General features: G+C 55.9%; 1 pseudogene; it reads right to left on the reverse strand.

Annotated features, from left to right (window-relative positions):
* Window positions 1-3,105: 3,105 nt before the first annotated feature.
* LOC112927884 (large ribosomal subunit protein eL34-like) lies at window positions 3,106-3,481 on the reverse strand (annotated as a pseudogene).
* Between the last annotated feature and the right edge of the window lie 15,909 nt (window positions 3,482-19,390).

The raw sequence follows: 19,390 nt of genomic DNA on the forward strand, positions 1-19,390 counted from the left end.
TATGCCGCATTCCATACTTATAATACGTACCTGAAGCTTCAAGAAACTAATGAATAATGGCCTAGTTGGAAAAAATAGTAGTCTAGTCCTTAAAACCCTCTCATATTATAGGACACCCTCTAAATTACATCAGAAAAACAAACTTTTGCAAACATTTTAATCTATATTTTAATATTAGAGGATGTCATACTTAAAAATAGATTCGTGTAATCACCCCTCAAGTGCTCATCATGCAGCTTGACCAATTATCAGTTGTGGCCAATCTTGTTTCCTCTTTACTCTCCCCCCCAACACACATGCACATGCCCGCACACACACACACACACACACACGCAGACTTCCTCCCTGTTTCCTCCCCAACCTCTGCTGCTGGATTATTTTAAATTAAGTTCTATACATTATATACCTATAAAAAAAAAAAGGAATTTTTTTTTAACAAAACGTTTTTACCTAAGTAATCTCTGCACCCAACATGGGGCTGGAGCTCACCATCTTGAGATCAAGAGTCACATTCTCTTCTGGCGGAACCAGCCAGGTGGCCCAGAAAAGGACTCTTTTAACACAAACACCATACCATCATCTTATTTTTGCAAAAAAAAAAAAAAAAAATCATTTGTTTAAAACATCTAATAGCCAGTTGAGGATCAAATTTCCCTGATTTTCTCCAAATGTTTGTTTCAGTCACTCATTGCATTCTTTTGACATGACTGTTATATTTCTTTGAATCTATCAAAGTTCCCCTCTTTTGTTTTTTCCCACCTAGGCAGCCATATGGACCCTTTGTCCATAACCTAATCTGATGTGACCGTGTCGCGAGCCACAGGGTTGTTTGCTTTTCCCACCCTTTAGGAGACAGTGCTCCGGCGTTCCCTTGGTGTCACGCCAGCTTCACACCTCCGCAGAGCTGTCAAGGGGGCTCCCATTTCCACCTATGATAAGTGCACCATATGAAAACCTGTTTCCTGGAGGCCTTTTTGGTGGTAAGCAGGGAATTGGAATTCTCAAGGCTTTCTGGTTTTGTTGTTCTCAAGAAATGAGTTTTTTAAAGAGACCTGTTGGGTGACTCCCCAAGAGGCTCTCGGGGCCATAAAAACACTGGGGCTGTTTCACGCCACATGGAACCAACAAGCAAAAGTTTGTAGATTGAAATGTTACTTTATAAAATACGCATTTAAAAATATGATTAGCTAAATTAGTAAATTAGATAAACACAGACATAACTATTTCTCCTACATCTCTAAAGTCTTACATGGTCACAATGAACGGAAGTCGGAAAAACTGAGATGTTTTGATCAGGAGCTGCCACGCATTGGGTCGTATAAGGTGCTTTTTCAGTTACAGAAGGAGAGTCATTTCCAGAGAAGACTCTGACTTCCCTTGTCCTTCCACATTTTTTAAATTAATTAATTAATTAATTAATTTATTTATTTATTTATTTTTGAACTTTGGGAAGTCACTCCTCTTTCCATTGCTCTTGGTTAGGTTTCGCACTTGGACCACACAGAGAACTTTCTAAACATGCTCTGGATTTGGTCCCTGGTTGTGACCATCCTCAGGTACCACTCACTGTGCCCCCTTTTATGTGAGGCTCTGCTGGCTTCCCCCCCCCCCCCATGCACTTCCCCTAGCTTTATGCACCCTTCATGGTACATGGGAGCAATTAGTCAAGTGCTGAGCAAGGCAAATACAACTGCAAGGACCTCAGACCTTAGGGAGTTCATTTCCTTTCTGTTGCCCCTCTTCTGCGGGAGGGCTATGCCGCGGCCTCTCCCTGGTATTTCCTATTATAATAGACTTGCTCTTTAAAAAAAAAAAAAAAGATTTTATTTATTTATTCATGAGAGACACAGAGAGAGAAGCAGAGACACAGGCAGAGGGAGAAGGAGGCTCCCTGCGGGGACCCGATGTGGGACTCGATTCTGGGACCCTGGGATCACACCCTGAGCCAGGCGTCCCTACAATGGATATACTCTTCAAGTCCGCGGCAGTCTGCAGCACTCAGGCCATCTGCGCCACCTATACTCTCTGAAACCGGGAATGCCCCGGATGATTACTGCTTCGTAGGGCTTGGTGCTGACTCTGGTTAAAGCCTCAGTTGTCATCTGATGCTGCTAAGGCCGTGGCTGGTGGGCCACGTTGGTGGTCTGAGTATCAAGGAATTAGTTCCATCTTAGAGTGAGGATAATTGTAACTGAAAGTTTGGGGGGATTTTCTTTACGTCGCACAGTTCCCCGGCACGATCACCACACGTTCCTGGTAAAAGACTAGGAAGAGGGTGTATAGGACACACTCGTGCTTTTAAACATGGTCAGCGGCCTCTTCGCTCTGGAAGTGGGCTCACCTGGGGCTGCCCTCTAGTAAAGCTGGGCCTCTACTCACCAGACCTAGAGTACATTGGATTATATATTTCAAATGCAGCTGGGTGATGCTGGTTTTTAAAAAACTATTTATTTTATTGTGTATTTATCTGGGGGGGGGTTGATGGTGTTGGTCAAATATCTCCTGCTGTCTACCTTAGGGCACCTGGTTGTTTGCACTTCTTGTCTCCTTGTGCTTGGGTAGGGCGCTACATGGCACTTCTGGCCAATCAGTTATGATCAGATGAGATGTGTCACTTCAGGACCAGAACATCTAGTTGCCAATTTGTCACCCTCCAGAACAATCTGTTTGCTTGTGAGTCTGGCAGTGTTCAAGATGGTGACGGCTCCATCAGCCTAGATCCCAGAGTGAGAAAGTCAAGGGACCCAGCAACCAGCAATAGACATACAGAATGAACAAGAAAGAAAACTTTTGTTTGTTTATGTTTTTTAAAGATTTTATTTACTTATTCATGAGAGACACAGAGAGAGGAGGAGACACAGGCAGAGGGAGAAGCAGGCTCCATGCAGGGAGCCCAAAGTGGGACTTGATCCCAGGACTCCAGGATCACATCCCGGGCCGAAGGCAGCACCAAACTGCTGAGCCACCGGGGCTGCCCAAACTTTGTTGTTTCATAACATTAAGGTTTTGACATAATTTAGCATAGCTGGTTTGGGGTTCTTTCTTTCTTTCTTTCTTTCTTTCTTTCTTTCTTTCTTTCTTTCTTTCTTTCTTTTGCCTTTTTTATTACTCAAAAAAATCTTCAGTTTTAAATTTAGCTTTCTGACTCTGATCTTGCGCCTTCAACACTTTCACAACGGTTTTCTGCTCCTTGGGAAGGAAGGCACGCTTGATCCTGTCACAAACACACTCAGCACACAAGGAACCATTACAGGCCCCGCTGATGTGTTTTTTCATTTTAGACAAGCTCCTGAGCACTGGGGGTCTCCAGCACAAACTCCTCGAGGTCCGCCTGGGCACTTGCATGGGCAGATTTTGGTGCTTTCCCAATCTTCTTGGGACAAAGGTAAACGATTCTATTACCAGGGGTTCAGCACAGCCTAGGTCTGTTAGAGGCTGTCTTGTAGGACAGCTTACGGCCGTACATCAAACGCTGGAACATTCTGAATGCCTACAGGTGCTGTCCCCAGAAGACAGTTGCCATACTCTGATTGACACAGAAACTGAAGCTGAGAATGCCCACAATAGCCTAACTGTGGAAAGAGCCGAGACGTCCATCAACAGATGACTGGCTAAGAGGGTGTGATATCCACGTACACAATGGAATATTCCTCAGCCATCAGAATGGACGGATACCTACCGTTTGCATCAATGTGGATGGAACTGGAGGGCATTATGCTGAGTGACGTAAGTCAGTCAGAGAAAGACAATTATCTTATGGTTTCACTCAGGTGTGGAATAGAAGAAACAGCACAGAGGATCGTAGGGGAAGGGAGGGAAACCTGGATGGCAGTCATCAGGGAGGGAGAAAAACCACGAGAGACTCCTATCTAACTGTAGGAAACAACTGAGGGACTCTGGAAGGGAGGTGGGTGGAGGGGATGGGGTCACTGGGTGACGGGCATGAAGGAGGGCACGTGATGGGATGAGCACTGGATGTTATACAAAACTGATGAATTACTGAACTCATGTCTGAACCAATGAGGGACCATATGTTGGCTAATTGAATTTAAATTAAAAAAAAAAAGAAGAAGAAGGAACTGATGCCAAGAGATGAAGTGTGCCTTCACAAAACCCTAACTTTTGGGATCCCTGGGTGGCTCAATCCTGGGATCGAGTCCCACGTGGGGCTCCCTGCATGGAGCCTGCTTCTCCCTCTGCCTGTGTCTCTGTCTCTCTCTCTGGGTCTCTCATGAATAAATAAATAAAATCTAAAAAAAAAAAAAAAACAACCTAACTTTTGTGGCCTTGACTTAGGAGTCCACTGATGGGGCTGGTTTTGGAAGCTGTTTCTCACTGATACAATTGATAAAACCATCACCTACAATTACTTGGAAGGTAGATCATGATACCAGTAAGCCTGTAACTCTAGAAGATTCTAAAAAACCAAACGTTAGTAGCTTGTGTTGGTTGACATTGACTACATAAGACAAGATACGTCAAGAGGCATTCTCAGGAAAGAACGGACTACGTTATCCTAAGCAGGAATGGCAGGGAGCAGTGAGTTGTGGCGGTCTTGCTTCCATCCTGAGGCCTCTCCCTTTGACTTCTAGACGGGCCATCTTCTCCCCCCTGTTTTCATGAGGCCTCTCTTCTGTATGTGTCTGTGTCCTAATTGCCTCTTCCTATATAGACACCAGTCAAATTGGATTAGAGTCCACCCCAAGGACCTCATTTACTTTAATCATCTCTTCTTAAAAATAAAAAAATATATATATTTATTTTAGAAAAAGAGAGCATGAGCCAGCAGGAGGAGGGACAGAGAGAAAGGGAGCGAGAGAGAGAATCTCAAGCAGACTCCCTGCTGAGCGCAGAGCTCCACATGGGGCTTGGTCTCATGATCCCGAGATCATGACCTGAGCCTACATCAAGAGTCAGAGGCCTAACCAACTGAGCCACCCACGTGTGCCCCTCAATTATCTCTTCAAGACCCCATCTGCAGGGTGCCTGGCTGGCTCAGTCAGAGAGGCATAGGACTCTTGATGTCAGGGTTGTGAGTTTGAGCCCTATACTGGATATAGAGATTACTTAAATAAACAAAATGTAAAAAAATAATTCTGTCTCCAAATCATCTGAGGTCCTGGGGGTCAGGACTTGAACATACGGATTTGGGGTGGGGGTGGTGCAGTTCATCCCACAACACTCCCCCACCATGCCTGATGGGTTCAAGGTACCTGAGTTAAAGAGATAGACGGAGTTGAGAAGAAAGAGCTGTGGGTATGTTGTTGCGAATACAGTGGATTGAATCAAATTGTTTAGAACGATAATGAAATGTCGCTCCCTACCCGTGGTAGGACTCCTTGCCTTAAAGTCTAATCTGATAATAGTATAGCCCTATCAGATTTTTTATGATTACTGTTTTCATTATTCATTTATTTATTTATTAGAGAGGGGAAGAGGGGAGAGGGAGAGAGAGAGAATCCTAAGCAGGCTTCACGCCCAGCATGGAGCCCGACATAGGACTTGATCTCACAACCCTGAGATCATGACATAAGCCAAAATCAAGAGTGGGACATGTAACCAACTGAGCCGCCAGGCACCCTTGCTTATTTATGTTTGCTTGTTTATTTGTTTAAGTAGGCTCTAGGCCTCCTCTATGTGGGGCTTGAATTCATGGTCCTGAGATGAAGAGTCATACACTTTACTACCTGAGCCAGCCAGGCACCCCTTACCTTTTGCCTTCTAAATTAATTTGAGTTAATAACTTCTATTTAGTGTGATTTTTATATGATTGAGCTTAAGTACTCCATCTTCCTATTTATTATTTGTCTTATTTATGCTTTGTATCACCTGTCTTGGTTTCTTTTGGGTCAAACAAGTTTGTTTGTTTGTTTTTAAGATTTTATTTATTTATTTATCTATTTATTTTTATTTATTATTATTTTTAAATCTATTTATTTATTTGAGAGAGTAAGCATGCAGTGCACAAGTTGGGGAACGGGGAGGGGGAGGGCGAGAATCTCAAGTCGACCCCAAGCCAAACTTAGAGTCCACCATGGGGCTTGACCTTGGGACCGTGAGGTCACGGCCTGAGCTGAAACCAAGAGCTACCCGGGCGCCCCACGGAGCACTTTTTTTTAGTACTGTATGTCATCTCCTTTTTGACATTTTCCTAGAGCTCTTTGCACTGTATTTTAGTAGTTGCTTTAAAGATTATAATATGCAAACTTAATCTATCAGGATGCTGAAATCCTATAATAATAGTTTTTCGGATATTGTTTGTGCTTAGTTTTTATTTATTTATTTATTTATTTATTTATTTATTTATTCATTCATTTATTTATTTATTTATTGTGCTTAGTTTTAGAGTTTGCCTTTGGTTTCTTTCTTAGAATTTCTACACCTCTCCTGAAATCCCCATCTCTTTATTTTTTATGTTTATCTTTCCCATACATTCTTCAATGTATTTAGAATCCTTGTCTGCTAGTTTCAACATCTGTACCATGTGTTTGTATGGTCCTCGTGACCACTTCCCTCTGTATTATGAGTCACATTTTCCCGCTTTTCAGCATGGCCAGCACATTCTTATTGGCTTCTGAACATTGTGGTTGATACAGTTTAGAGACTCTAAATTTCATTATCCTCCACTTGCAAATGTCAGGTTTTATTCTTGAAGGAACTTAAACCACAGGCAGATCATTTGGATCCTACAAAGCCTTGGTTTTAGACTTTTTCATCTAAATTTAAAATTTGCCCCGAGTCCTAGGGTGTAGTCCTTGGTTCCAGGAAGTGGAACCCTTCCTTTTAAGGTGTGGACCTTCTGGGGTTTCAGTGGAAAGTAGAATGTTTAGCAGGCTTTTCTAACTTGACAGGATTTGAGCTCCAAACTTCTGTTTCTCTAGCATTGGATGGCAATTGAAATTTCCGCTTAGCTTTTGCCTTCCTCTGGATTCCTCAGAGTCCTGCCCTGCACGTGCGCAGCACAGGAGTCAACCAAGGACTCCAGAGGAGTCTGTGCACAGATCTTGGGGTTCTCCCTCCAACGTGCCCTTCTTTCTGGGGTCCCCCCCTCAATGTTAGATGCCCTGAGGCCCTGACCTGTGATTCCTCAGGCAGGTATGTTGACTTCCTTCTGCTTGAGATCTATCCCCACCCCCACTCCACCCACACCTGCTCCACCCGGTCCCACACTGCAGACTGAGAAACCTGGGAGAAAAGTTGAGTAAATGGGGATCTCACTCCAAGTTTTTCCCTTTTTTTCAAGGATCATATGCCCTCTAGTTTCTGCCTACTTTTGTTTGTCCTCAAATGCTTTCAAACAGTTGGCTTTTAAAAATATTTTGTCCAGGGGCACCCAGGTGGCCCAGTGGTTGAGCGTCTGCCTTTATCCCAGGGCGTGACCCCGGGGTCCTGGGATCGAGTCCCACGTTGGGCTCCCTGCAGGGAGCCTGCTTCTCCCTCTGCCTGTGTCTCTGCCTCTCTCTCTGGGTCTCTCATGAGTAAATAAATAAAATCTTTAAAGAAAAGAGAGAGTGAGCCCAGACATCACTGCAGCCCCCCTGAGACTAGAACACGTAACCCAGGAGGTAGTTCATCGTCGTGGGCAGTGCTGGCGTGCTAGCTAGCTGTCTGAAAGAAAATCAACAAGGACCATCCACCTTTGCTTCTGGAACATCTTTAGTTCCAGTTCCATGGGCCATGTTGGCTGAGCCAGTGAGGCAGCAAGGGGGGACACCTGCCGTCCGGTGTCCTTGCTCCGTGGCCTGTGGGGCCCTCTGCCCTCCCCACAGCTGAAGCGTGACTAAGCGTGACCTGGAGAGCCGCCCCGTGTTGGGGGAGAGAAGCAACACAATGGGGTCGGGTCTGTGACAAATGCCTGCACGAACTACACAGAAAGGGGGGCACAGAGTTGCCTGGCAAGGGACGTGCATCCTGATTTTGTTGTTTTTGTTTTTAGTGGGGGAGGGAGAGAGAGAGAGAGGGAATCTTAACACACCCAGCATGGAGCCTGATGCAGGGCTCGATCTCACAGCCCCGAGATCCTGCCCTAAGCTGAAATCAAGAGTCAGAGGCTTGACCGACTGAGCTACCTGGGTTCCCCACGCGACTGGTTCTCCTTGCTGAAGCCGGGTCGGGGTGAGTCCGTCTCAGAGGCTACTGAGGCTGCTCCACAGTGCGGGTTCCCCCGGCACCCAGCCCCAGAGCAGGCCTCTAGCCTGGATGTCGGAAGCACCTGGGAGGGCCCCAAGGGACCCAGTGGTGCTCCACGGGCCTGGCCAGGCCACGCAGGGGGCACAGCTGACGGCCTGGCTGTGCTCGGTCTATCCACCTGCAGGTCCTCCTCGGCGGGGGACCCAGAAGGTCCAGGAGAGCGGCCCTGGCCTCAGCCAGGCTTGCTGCGTCTTGGGGCCCAGCTCGGTCTGTGCAGTGGCTCACGGGCTAGTCGTGTGACCTGCCCCGGAGGCACCGGTGTGTGCGGCCCCGAGCCTCAGGTGAAGTGGGAAGAAGGCCATCCTGCCTTGACGTGCACTTGCGTTCACCGCTGACCCGGTTCCCTTTGCTAGTCCCATTCATGCCAACCGAGTCTGCTTTGGTTCCCGTCCTGGAGGGGGGGCGTCCCAGTCTCCCGGGGGGGCACCTCCTCTGTGGCTCTGCTGCTGGGTGCGTTGGTCTCTCCACACCTCGAGTCCTGCTACCTGGGGCTGGGTTGGTGGCCTGCGGGGGGGGGGGGGGGGGGGGGGATGGGGAGTCGGGGTCAGATTCCAGGCACTTCAGTAGAGTTTGGGTGTGGAGCATGGGGAGGGGGGTATGAAGAGCACGGCTGGTGCCCAGGGCTGGGGAGGAGGGGGACGAGGCAAGCACAGCAGGTACCCCGGGAGCCAGGTGTGAGCGTGCTGGTGCCTGGGGCCCACGCTAGTCTCGGAATCCTAGGTAGGGCCCCGGAGACCGAGGGCAGAGGCTGACAGCCTGGCATTCCTGTGCCCTGGACAGACGCCTTGCCACGTCAGGGTCTTGTCACCCGGACTGGACCCCCCAGAGGTTCTCTGGTCACAGCGCACAGACAACCTGCTGATCCCTAGAGGACGCCCCGGGCTTAAGCCAATGAGGCTCTGCAGGGACCGGAGGGGCCGGGGGGCCAGCAGGGCTTCCAGCTTCCCCGGGCACACCTGGCAAAGTTCAGGCCAAAGGTGCAGGCCTGCAGTCCCCTCTGCTCCCCTGGCGGGTGCGTGACCAGTGGTGGCTTTCTCTCTGCAGGGCATCGTCCCAGCCAGTAGTGCTTGCCACGGAGGCCCCAGGCAGCCTGGAGGGGCGACAGGGCTCCCGGACTCCCACCGCCCTGCGCCGTGGGTGGGGACAGGCCGGCCTGCCCCTGCATGGCTCGGGGCACCCTTGTTTCTGCTGCAGCCCGCGCCCCGTCTGGACCCCCACGGCAGCAGGGAGGCTCCCGCCCAGCCCCCAGGCTCACGGCCAGGAAACCGCTAAGCATGTCCAAGGTTATCACACACCCTCCAACTGTCACTGGAGCTGGTCTTGGCCTTTGGCCCTGAGCCATCGGTGCTGCTCCGGTCTGCCCACGTGGTCGGGGGGGCCACGGGCCACTTGTGCTTTGCCGCACTCCGGCCGGGAACGCGTGTGGGGCCCTGATGCGGGGTGGGGGGCACTGCAGGTCACCGGCTACTGACCCTCTGAAGGATGGGCCCGCCGCTCCTCTAGCCCCCACGCCGCATCCTCCCGGGTGACCGCAGCCTCCACTCCCCCGGACTGTCCTCCCGCCCACCCTAGGGGTGCAGCGCCAGCCTGTTCGGCCTCCTTCAGCGTTGCGAAGGCTCCAGCACGTGTGTCGTGCCCACGGTGGCCACCAGCCCCACGGCACTGCTGGCCCTCGGGGGGGCGTCCTGTGCTAATGGCCCTGGGACCCCGAGGCCGCCTTCGCATCGCTGCAGATCCAAACCCAGGGGAGTCCTCCGGCCGGTCCTCGCCCACCTGGCACCTTCCCCCTCGGGGACGTTAGTCCTGCAGGTGACCCTCGCGTCCCTCGGCCTGTCTCGCTCACCCGTAAACGAGGCGAAGTTCCACCCATGTAGTTCTCGTCTCCAGGGCGCCCACTCCCTGGGCCATGGGCTCGGGCTCCTCAGCGCTGCCCCACGCCCCAGCCTCCCTCCTCCTTGGCCGAGGTCTCAGGCTTTCAGGGCACTTCCCAAAAGCTCCTTGTGGGAACCGGGGTTACGGGACCTGAGTGACATGGGGCCAGCCCCGCAGCTCCGAGGCAGGCGCAGTCTTCTCCTGTAGCTGCTGGGAGCGCTTATGCCAGACCCAGTCCACGGTGTCCCTGGGTTTACTTGGCCGCTGTCCGCCTGGCATACAGGTGGCACCGCCCACCCCGGAGGACGGGGAAGGTGTGGGTCCTCAGCGGGCAGGGTGTGCTGAGCGGGGCACAGCCTACGCCCCGCCCCGCCTTGTGGCTCCCCGGCCCCACGCTCTTGCTGCTCGGCTCTCCTCCGTCCTGGGGCCTGTCCCTGCGGGGACGCAGGCACCTGCAGACCCCTGGCACCTGTGCGTGCATGACGGCCTGCAGGGCTGGGGCTGCGAGCCAGCAGTCGGGGTGTGCCCTGGCCTCGGTCCGGCTGCCTTGCCCCAGGGGTCCTCCTGCACCCCGGGAGCCAGGGCTCCCAGGTCCCACGGGGCCGGGGGGCACTGCAGTAAGGGCAGGGGTACAAAGGCCCCGGGGGGCATCCAGGAAACTCAGCGAGGGGACAGGAGCGTATTTGCCCCTTTCTCGTCTGAGGCCGACCTCCTGATGTCAGGGAGGCTCAGGCGAGCCATCTCGGCCCGCCCCAGCTCTGGGGTCAGCCCTCCCCCGGGCCCTCTCTCCCCTTTGCTTGCCTCACTCCTGCTGCCCTGGGCTTCACTCCTCAGAAAGCGTCAGCATCTAAGCTCTGGCCTCAGATTCTGTTTCCCAGGGTGCTTAGGCTGAGACAAGGCTCACTCTTCACACTTGTTTTCACAGAAACCCCGTGACATCCTTTCTGATCAAAGTCACTTAGCGCCGCCTCCTGCTTGCTGGGCACCCGGAGAGGCCTCAGGGACGTGGTGGCCAACACGGCAGGTGCAGTCCTCGCGCCCCAAGCCCTAGGGGTGCGGGGCATGCCCAGGGAGATGAGGGGACCAACATCCCACTGTATAATAGAAATAGAAAGAGGAGGAAGGGAAAGTTCTAGAAGACTTAGGCCTTTATGTCTATTGGCGGCCAACTCCAAAAACCCCAAGCAGGGGGAAGGGAGCTGTGGCTCGACGCAGTAGAAACCCTGTCGGCCAGGTGGTCTCTTTCCTGAAAGCCTATGAGGTGAGGGGGTCCTGGGGTCCTGGCTATCACCTGAGAAGACGCTGGCCAAGGCTCTGTGTCGCCAAGTGGCCAGCCTGACCCCGCAGGCTGCAGGACAGGATGTTCTGGTGGACTCGGGAGAGGATGACAAATATGCAACATTAGCCAGTGGAGGAAGGAGCCCCCCATCCCCACAGAGCAGGACCAGAAGCTGGGAATCCACGTGTAGTGACCGCCGGCCTTCCTTCCCGCTCTGGGATTTTGGGCCTCACTGCGCACCGGCCTTTTGGGGAAGCTCATCCCTGTTACTTGCTCAGCGCAGCGGGCATTTCGGGGGCCCTGCCTGGGTCCTGCAGCCGCCACTCCGCAGGCCTGGGTGTTCTTCCCCTGGAGTGAGCTGGAAGTGCTTGGGTGTGTGGGTGCCTGCAGGGGAGCCCACAGCATGGCACAGCGGCCTCATGTCTCTCGTCTACAGGTTCCATTAAGCCCCAAGGGTCGCTCACTCCGAGCTCCCAGGAGCATCAGGCGGAGGCTGAGATGGGGACAGGACACTTCTGGCCAACTTTCCCGCTCCCCACGCTGCTCACGCTCAAGAGCCCTCAAGAGCCAGCCGGAAGGGCCCCTGCTCCAGGCTCTGCAGGGGGCTGGGGGCTGGGGTCCAGTGGCTGGCACGGTGAGCCGGGGGCCCACAGGACACCAGCCACAGTCCTTCCTCTTGTAAGGCTGCAGGGGTCCAGGGAGGACATGTTGGGGGACCCATCCGGGGCCCTGCCTGGGTCAGCCCTGTTGCAAGGCTCTGCAAGGAGCCAGCTCAGCACAGGATGGCTGAGGCCAGGCCCGGGGCCAGGGCAGAGGGGCAAGGACCTTAGCAGACTTCCCAGAGAGGGCCTGTGGCTGCGACCCTTAGCAACCCTTGGTGACCCTCGGGGAGGCACGTGCATGCTTGGGGAGGAACCCCCACCCCAGCTCCGACGGGAGGCTCTGTTCTCCTGATACCAGTGTGCTCTTCAAAGCCCTGCCCCGGCTCCTGCAGACTTCCGTCTTTGTGTTCCCAGCAGGTTCCGGGCCCTGGAGGGCCAGGAGGGAGCCCTGTGCCCTCTGTGGGGCTCACAGGTGCCGGAGGTCTCGAACCCAGCACCCCACCCCCAATTCTAGGGGCACTAACCAGAGACAGGATCAGCAAAATCTGTAAGAGACAGAGATGCAGGCCGCCTGTCTGCCGTGGGGCTGAGAGCAGAGGGATGGGATCCGCGGGCCCAGATTCTTTCTCCTGGGGACACATCTGTCCTGTGCAGCAAGTCTCGAGATCAGGAAGCTGGACCCAGGGACACTGCAGCTCGGGGCTGGGCTGTTAGGGAGGGGATTCGAAGGGCTCCTAATGCTTGTCAGTTATAGACCTGGGGTTGGGGGTGGGGGGGCATGTATTACGAACTTTTAGATTTCTAGGTTCAGGGTTCTGTAAAATCAAATAATGTTTTTCTTTTTTTTCTTTAAGATTTTATTTATTTGAGAGAGAGAGTGAGAGAGCGATCATGAGCAGGGGGGAGGACAGGAGGGAAGCGGGCTCCCTCCCAGGACCCCAGCCGGGACCTGAGCTGAAGGCTGAGCCCCCCGCGCCCCCAGCCCCCACACTGAGGCAGCCTATTCTCCTCTGCTGGCCCCCGGGGGTGGGCATGCAGGGCCTGGGGGGAGTGACGGGCCCAGGACCCGATCAGGCACCTCCGAGACAGAGCTGGCAGGAGCTGCTCTCCCTGCGACTAGGGAAGCGCCTGCAGAAGGCAGAACGGGCCAGGCCCTTCAGGTCCTCAGTCACCCGCTGGCAGAGGAGAGGCAGGGCGGGTCCCTGGCCCTGGCCCTGCGGCGGGGAGCACCCAGCCCCTCCTGCCCCGCGGGGCACAGACGGGACCTCCAGGTCAGGACGTGGGCTGGCCCTGTCCCTCTGACTCTTCCACAGGAACCACTGCACCAACACGAACCCCCAAAGACGGGGCGCGGAGCCGGGGAGCCCGGAGCAGGTGGCCCGAGAAAGCCAGGGCCGGAGCCAGCAAGGGGCACCCAGGAACTACCCCAGTCCCTCCGCCTCGTGGGGGCCGCCGTCCTGGCCACCGTGAGGGCGACCGGGGCCGACGGGGGGTCGCCGTGTCTGGAGCCATCAGCCCCCTGCCCACCCCGCACAGCTGTTTCCCGGCTCGGCGAAGGCCCAGGGCCCCTCCGGAGCAGCAAATCAGGGGGTCTGCGCGGGTCGGGGGCATCAGGCGCAGGCACCGAACCGGAGCAGGGGCTGGGTGAATGCTGAGGTGCCCCTTCCCCAGCAGCCCAGTCCTCTGTGCTCCTCTCCGGGGAAACTGGAGTCAGGGTCCCCCAAGAAATAGCCCACGGGGCCCCCTGTGAAGGGGTAGAGGGCAGGAGACTCACTGGGCCTCCAGCCTCTTGGGAGGGAAGACAGCAGGTGCTTCCAGCAAGCACTGGGGTGGGGGGGGTTGGGGGAGGCTGGCTCGCTGGGGAAGGGGGCAGGGCCAGTCCGGCTCCTCGGAGGCCACCTTGCCCAGCTGGCAAGCAGCTCTGTGACCTTCTTCCTACAATGTGGGGGCCCTGAAGCCGCTCGGCTTCTGCTGTGGGGCTGTACCAACAACAGAAAAAGTCTCTTTCCACATCTTTCTATTTTTTTTTTTAATTTATTCATGAGAGACAGAAAGAGAGAGAGGCAGAGACACAGGCAGAGAGAGAAGCAGGCTCCATGCAGGGAGCCCGAGGCAGGACTCCATCTCGGGACCCCGGGGTCATACCCTGAGCTTCCGAAGGTGGCACTAAACTGCTGAGCCCCCCAGGCACCCCTTTCCACATCCTTCTGAACAAGATTCAGCAGCTTAAGCCTTTTGTGTACAACTATGGAGACAGCTAATGGAAGGTAGCTTCCGGGAGGTGGAACCAGGGAGAAGGAGGGATGGACAGGGCACTATTTCTCATATAAGCCTTTCAATATGACTTCATTTTTATTTTATTTTATTTTATTTTATTTTATTTTATTTTATTTTATTTTATTTTATTTTATTATTTATTTTATTTTATTTTATTTTACTTTCTTTTATTTTTTTTCTTTTATTTTTTAATTTAATTTTGTCCTACTTTATTTTATTTGAACTTGGCTCCATGCTCAGGGTGGAGCCCAACACGGGGCCTGAGCTCACGACCCTGAGATCAAGACCTGAGCTGAGATCGAGAGTCAGATACTTAACTGGTTGAGCCCCCCAGGTGCCCGCAAGATTTCATTTTTAAAAGATGTGCCATTATCCATTAGATCACACAGATAAAAACTAGGAAACAATCCCAGGAATTCCCTCGCTCTGTCCCATCGTTCTCAGGGATTTGTGGGGCCGGGGAGCCCTCACTCTTCAAACCCGTCAGCTGGTTGTTCACCCTGCGGCTGGTGCACAGGGTCCCAAGTGGGGTTGTGTGCGCGGGGGTGGCCAGAGCAGCTGTGTGATGCGAGCCTTCCCAGTCCTCAGGGAGAAGCTGTGAAGCTTTTGCTCTCAGAAGCAGGATTCTGAGAAGCTTTTAGATGATGAGGGAAAGGCCGAGTCCCTGGTGGAGACCACAGCCTCTCAGAGTGAGAAGAGCAAAGGGGCCTGGCTGCAGGGTCCGTGCTATGGGGCATGTGTGGGGGCCTCCGTCCCGTGTGCGCTGGCTGGCTGGCAGCGGAGGGGGACCCCGGGCTCTGCAAGTGGGCCCTGCACCTGTGCCCATCTCCCCCTGGCAGTGGAGGGGGACCCCGGGCTCTGCAAGCGGGCCCTGCACCTGTGCCCACCGCCCCCTCTCCACAGCACCTCTGCTCTCCGGCTGGCAGTCTCCAAGAGGCCCAGCAGCTTCCCGGGTCTGCCCCAAAGGCTGCGTCTGGCTTGCCAGCAAGGCAGGCTCCAGGCACACTCCCTTGCTCTGGGCCTGTCTCGGGGGCGGCGGCTGCACTCTGGGTGCCCTTGTCTCTGGGTGGCCAAGGCCTCCTGCAGACTCTGTCCTCATGGGCTGTCGGTCAGCTCTGTGGCTGCGAGGAATCGAGGTTTATCTGAGAAAAGGGGGAGGCAGGACTTAAAGCCAGGCGCCAGGGCTCAGGGACTGGGGTGGCTGGTAGGGCTTCGAGGCCGGGCCCTTCTGGCCAGACTCTGGCTGCCTCAGGGGGCCCAGGCCAAGCTACATAATTAGCCCTGAAGGATCCAGGGCCTTGTCCGAGGCAGGTGTCTCCCGGTTCCTGAGACCTCCAGGCAGCCTTTGTGGTGTCCTCAGGGGAGGCCATGCAGCCTCGATCCTCCCTGGTGTCCTCAGGGGAGGCCGATCGCCCTCGATCGTGGCTTCTACACCCTGGTCTCTGAATACTTGCCTCAACCTCTACTCCACAGTTCTTTTTTTTTTTTTTTAAGATTTTATTTATTTATTCATGAGAGACACACAGAGAGAGAGAGAGAGAGAGAGAGAGAGAGAGACAGAGACCCAGGCAGAGAGAGAAGTAGGCTCCACACGGGGAGCCCGACGCAGGACTCGATCCCGGGACCCGGGGTCACGCTCTGGGCCGAAGGCAGCTGCTCAACTGCTGAGCCACGCTGGTGCCCCTATGCCACAGTTCTTAACCTTTGCACCAGGGACCCGTCTGGAGTCTTGCACAGCCTATGGGGCCCTTTTCAGGAATGTTGCATAAAATGCATATGATAAATAAAAGAGGAAACCAATCCCGGTGAAATGTCATCACTAAAATGTTGAATAAATATGTGGTGACGTAACCTGCTTCTTCTTTAACAGATCAACGAGGCCTGCTGGCAGGTGTAAGCAGGCCCGTCATTTTGAAGCAGTGGTGAGCAAAGCCAGCACTGTGCCCATGTGCAACAGTCCCACCGGCCTGTGAAAGTCGCAGTGATTTCCATGGGTGACAAAGTCACGGGCAACACTATGGGGGGTTCTGTGCATGCTGCTAATGGAGGAGAGCGCTTGGTCCCAGCTCAGGTCGCTGCAGACAGCACCACTTTTTCCTCAGCCAAGTTCGTGGATGCCCGGCCTCACCTGCAGACTAGGAGGGGTTAGGCTAGGGGCCCTGCCTCTGTTGCCGCTCCTGAGCCCCCCACCCTTGGGCGCCAGGCACTCAGACCCCTGGGGCCCAGCCCTTCTCCTAGGTTGCAGGGCGCAGGCGGGGCCGCTGGAGCCTGACTTGGGGCCCTGCCCAGGTCGGAGAAGCCGGGGGTGGGGGGGTGGGGGGGTGGGGTGGTATTTGTTCCAGGGCGGGGGGGCCGCCACGGCGAGGAGGGACTGCAGGTGGGCGCTGGCTCACGGTGAGTCCAGGTGGGCGTGTACGAGGCACAAGCAGAGACGTGAGCCTTCGTGTCAGGCGGCGTTTGGCAAAATCCCGGTGCCTGGGCCGCACCCCGGGTCCAGGGAGCCAGAGTCCCTGTGGGGGGCTCCGCGCCGTGTTCCGGGCTCCCTGGTGACTCCGGGGACCCGGCGGCGGCGGGGAGGGGGCGGGACGTTCGTCCAGCAGGTCGGGCGCCTCAGGGCAGGGCCTCAAGCGGCCCGAGAGGGGAGGGGACTGGGTGGGGGGCTGCAGGGGGGCTGGGGGCTCTGAAGCTTTCTGCTCACTTTGAGAGCCCGGAGCAGAGGGTGCCAGATGCCCCTGCCCTTGGCTTTGCTGTGGGAAACTGCCGGCAGCTCCCTAGTCGGGGGGCCTCTAAGAGCAGAGAACAAGCACCTCCCACCCCAGCCCCGGCACCCCAAAGAGCAGTCCCCAGGTTCCTGCGTGTGGCCAGGTCATTGGGCACACGCGGCCGGGTTCTGGGGCAAGGGGCTCACGCTCGCTCGCCTCCCCACTCGGGGAACAGGGCTGCGCCCCCCACGCCTGCCCTGCACCCCACCACCCCTGCCCTTGCCCAGACTGCTTGTCCTCTCGGTCCCCCGCGGCATGGAGAAGGACTGCGGGCAGCGGTGTTCCCGCCTACTGGGCTCCAGGGCGCTGACTCAAGTGAAGCCCCGCCGCCGATGAAGTGCAGCCATGTCCATCCTGCAGATGGGGAGGGGCCCTCGGAGGGTGACGAAATGTTCCCTGAAGCTGGGGACAGCTCCTAAGTCCCGCAGCTCCCGGGCTGCACGGTCCTTTGGCACTTGTCCTGGGCCAGCATCACAGCCGGGGTGAAGCCGGGTGAAGCCCTGTAACCTCGGGCCGCCTCTGGGTGAGGCCGCGGGGCTTGTGACCAAGCGTCCACGCTGTCGCCCTGCAGAGGACACCAAGCCTCCGTGGTCTTGATCCTCCAGGTCCTGACAGCAGCCGGGCCAAGCTGGGGGCCGCCAGGGCTGCCGACCGCGGGGCTGGCTTGGGAGGGCACCGAGCGTGTTGGGCCTCTGGAACCCCCACCAGGCTCACAGTGCTGCAGTCACACCCGAAGACAAGCCGTCTGAGGTCCACGGGCCCCACTCAGCTCCGCCAGGGCCGCACGCGGACGCTTGGGAACCCCAGGCCTTATGGGGCCCCTGGCTCCTGAGGCAACCCCCAGAGCTGCTCTGCGCCCAGCACGCCTCCGTGTCCTTGGAGACACGCCTGTCCCCTCAATTGGCCAGGAGCCAAGCGTCACAGAGCGCGGGGACGCTGGGCCCCTTCCCCCAGCCGCGCGCCACCTTGCAGGCCAGAGCATCGTGTGGGGAAGGCTGCTCCTCTGCGGCTCCAGCATGTTACCAAAACGTCAAAACAAAACAATATATGTATACAGTCCCAAGATGGCCCAGGACCACGTGTGTGCGCCGGCGGGCGCTCGGCAAGCCCCGGGAACGTCAAGGGCTCTGGCAGTGAGGCCCGGGGTTGGAACCCGGTGGCAAGCTCCTGCAACCGCCGGCTCCCGGGGGCGCCCAAGGCGCACGCCTCCCCAGGGCATGTGGTCAGCTTTCAGGATAAAAGTTTGTTCCCAGGGCACCGGGTGGCTCAGCGGTTTGACTTGGGCCCTGGGCTGTGGGATGGAGCCCCGGGTCGGACTCGGAGCTCAGGAGGGTCCGCTTGGGACCCTCCCGCTCCCTCTGCCCCTCGCCCGGCTCCCGTACCCATGTGCTTTGCTCTAAATAAATAAAATTAAAAAAAAAAAAAGGTTCTTTTGGCCTTGCTCATCTTTCCTTGACCTTCTGTGTCCCTGCTCCTCTCTTGCACCTGTGAACCTGCCCTGACTGCCCTAGACAGAAGCTTCCAGCTACGGGCAGGAAGAGGTTAGTTTCTGGGGTCGGGGGAGGAGGGCTGAGGGTTGTTCCCCTCCCGGTGACACAGCGAAGGTGCCAGGGTGGCCGCCGTAACTGATGCGGGCCCGGTGCTAGCACACAGTGGTCGTTTGACAAACGCGCGGTCCTGGGACGGAGTGAGGTTGGGACACCCCGACGAGACTTACTGAGAACACGCGTGGCCCCGGGCACGACAGGCACCGGAAAGTCCTGAAGGCCCCGGGTCAGGACACCAGGCCGGGAGGCAGTAAGCCCAGGAGCCCCCGTGGTGCTCCTGAGGGATAGGAAAGGGGCCCACCCTGCCCCACAGCAATACCCCGGGCGGCCCCACTTTGGGCTGCCATGGGGTACACAGGGGGCAACTCGGGGGGCCCCACAATGGGGAGTAAGGCTGGGAGGAGCCCTCTGGGAACATGAGCATGTGTAGCATGGGCTTCCGAAGGCTCCCCAGCGGGAGAGGTGCTTCCTGGGCCTGTGGTGCCCTGGGGCCCCTCCCATTGGCCCACCCAACAAACCCTATGGCTTGGGGCCACAGCTTCCCTCGAGGATGTCCCCCGGGCCCCCGGCAGCTCGGTGTTGCTCCCAGCTGGGACCAGTAGGCAAGGCTCCGCAGCAGGGAGCCGAGGGCTGGGGAGGCCACACTGGGTGTCACGGGGGACAGCGGGGGCCAGGCTCCCCCTCCACCCAGGGGGAGCCTCTGCGAGCTAGGACCTGCCAAGAAAGGCCTCCGGAGGAAGCGTCCAAGCCCCGAGCTGACACCGTGGGGCAGGCAGCTTCTCCCTGCAGGAGGGGGCGCTCCCACCCTGGCCCAGCGCTGGGGCTCAAGGACCACTGTTTGTGAAGATCCAAGATGGGGGG

The sequence above is a fragment of the Vulpes vulpes genome, chromosome 4 (assembly GCF_048418805.1).
Source record: "Vulpes vulpes isolate BD-2025 chromosome 4, VulVul3, whole genome shotgun sequence".
Classification (NCBI taxonomy): domain Eukaryota; kingdom Metazoa; phylum Chordata; class Mammalia; order Carnivora; family Canidae; genus Vulpes; species Vulpes vulpes.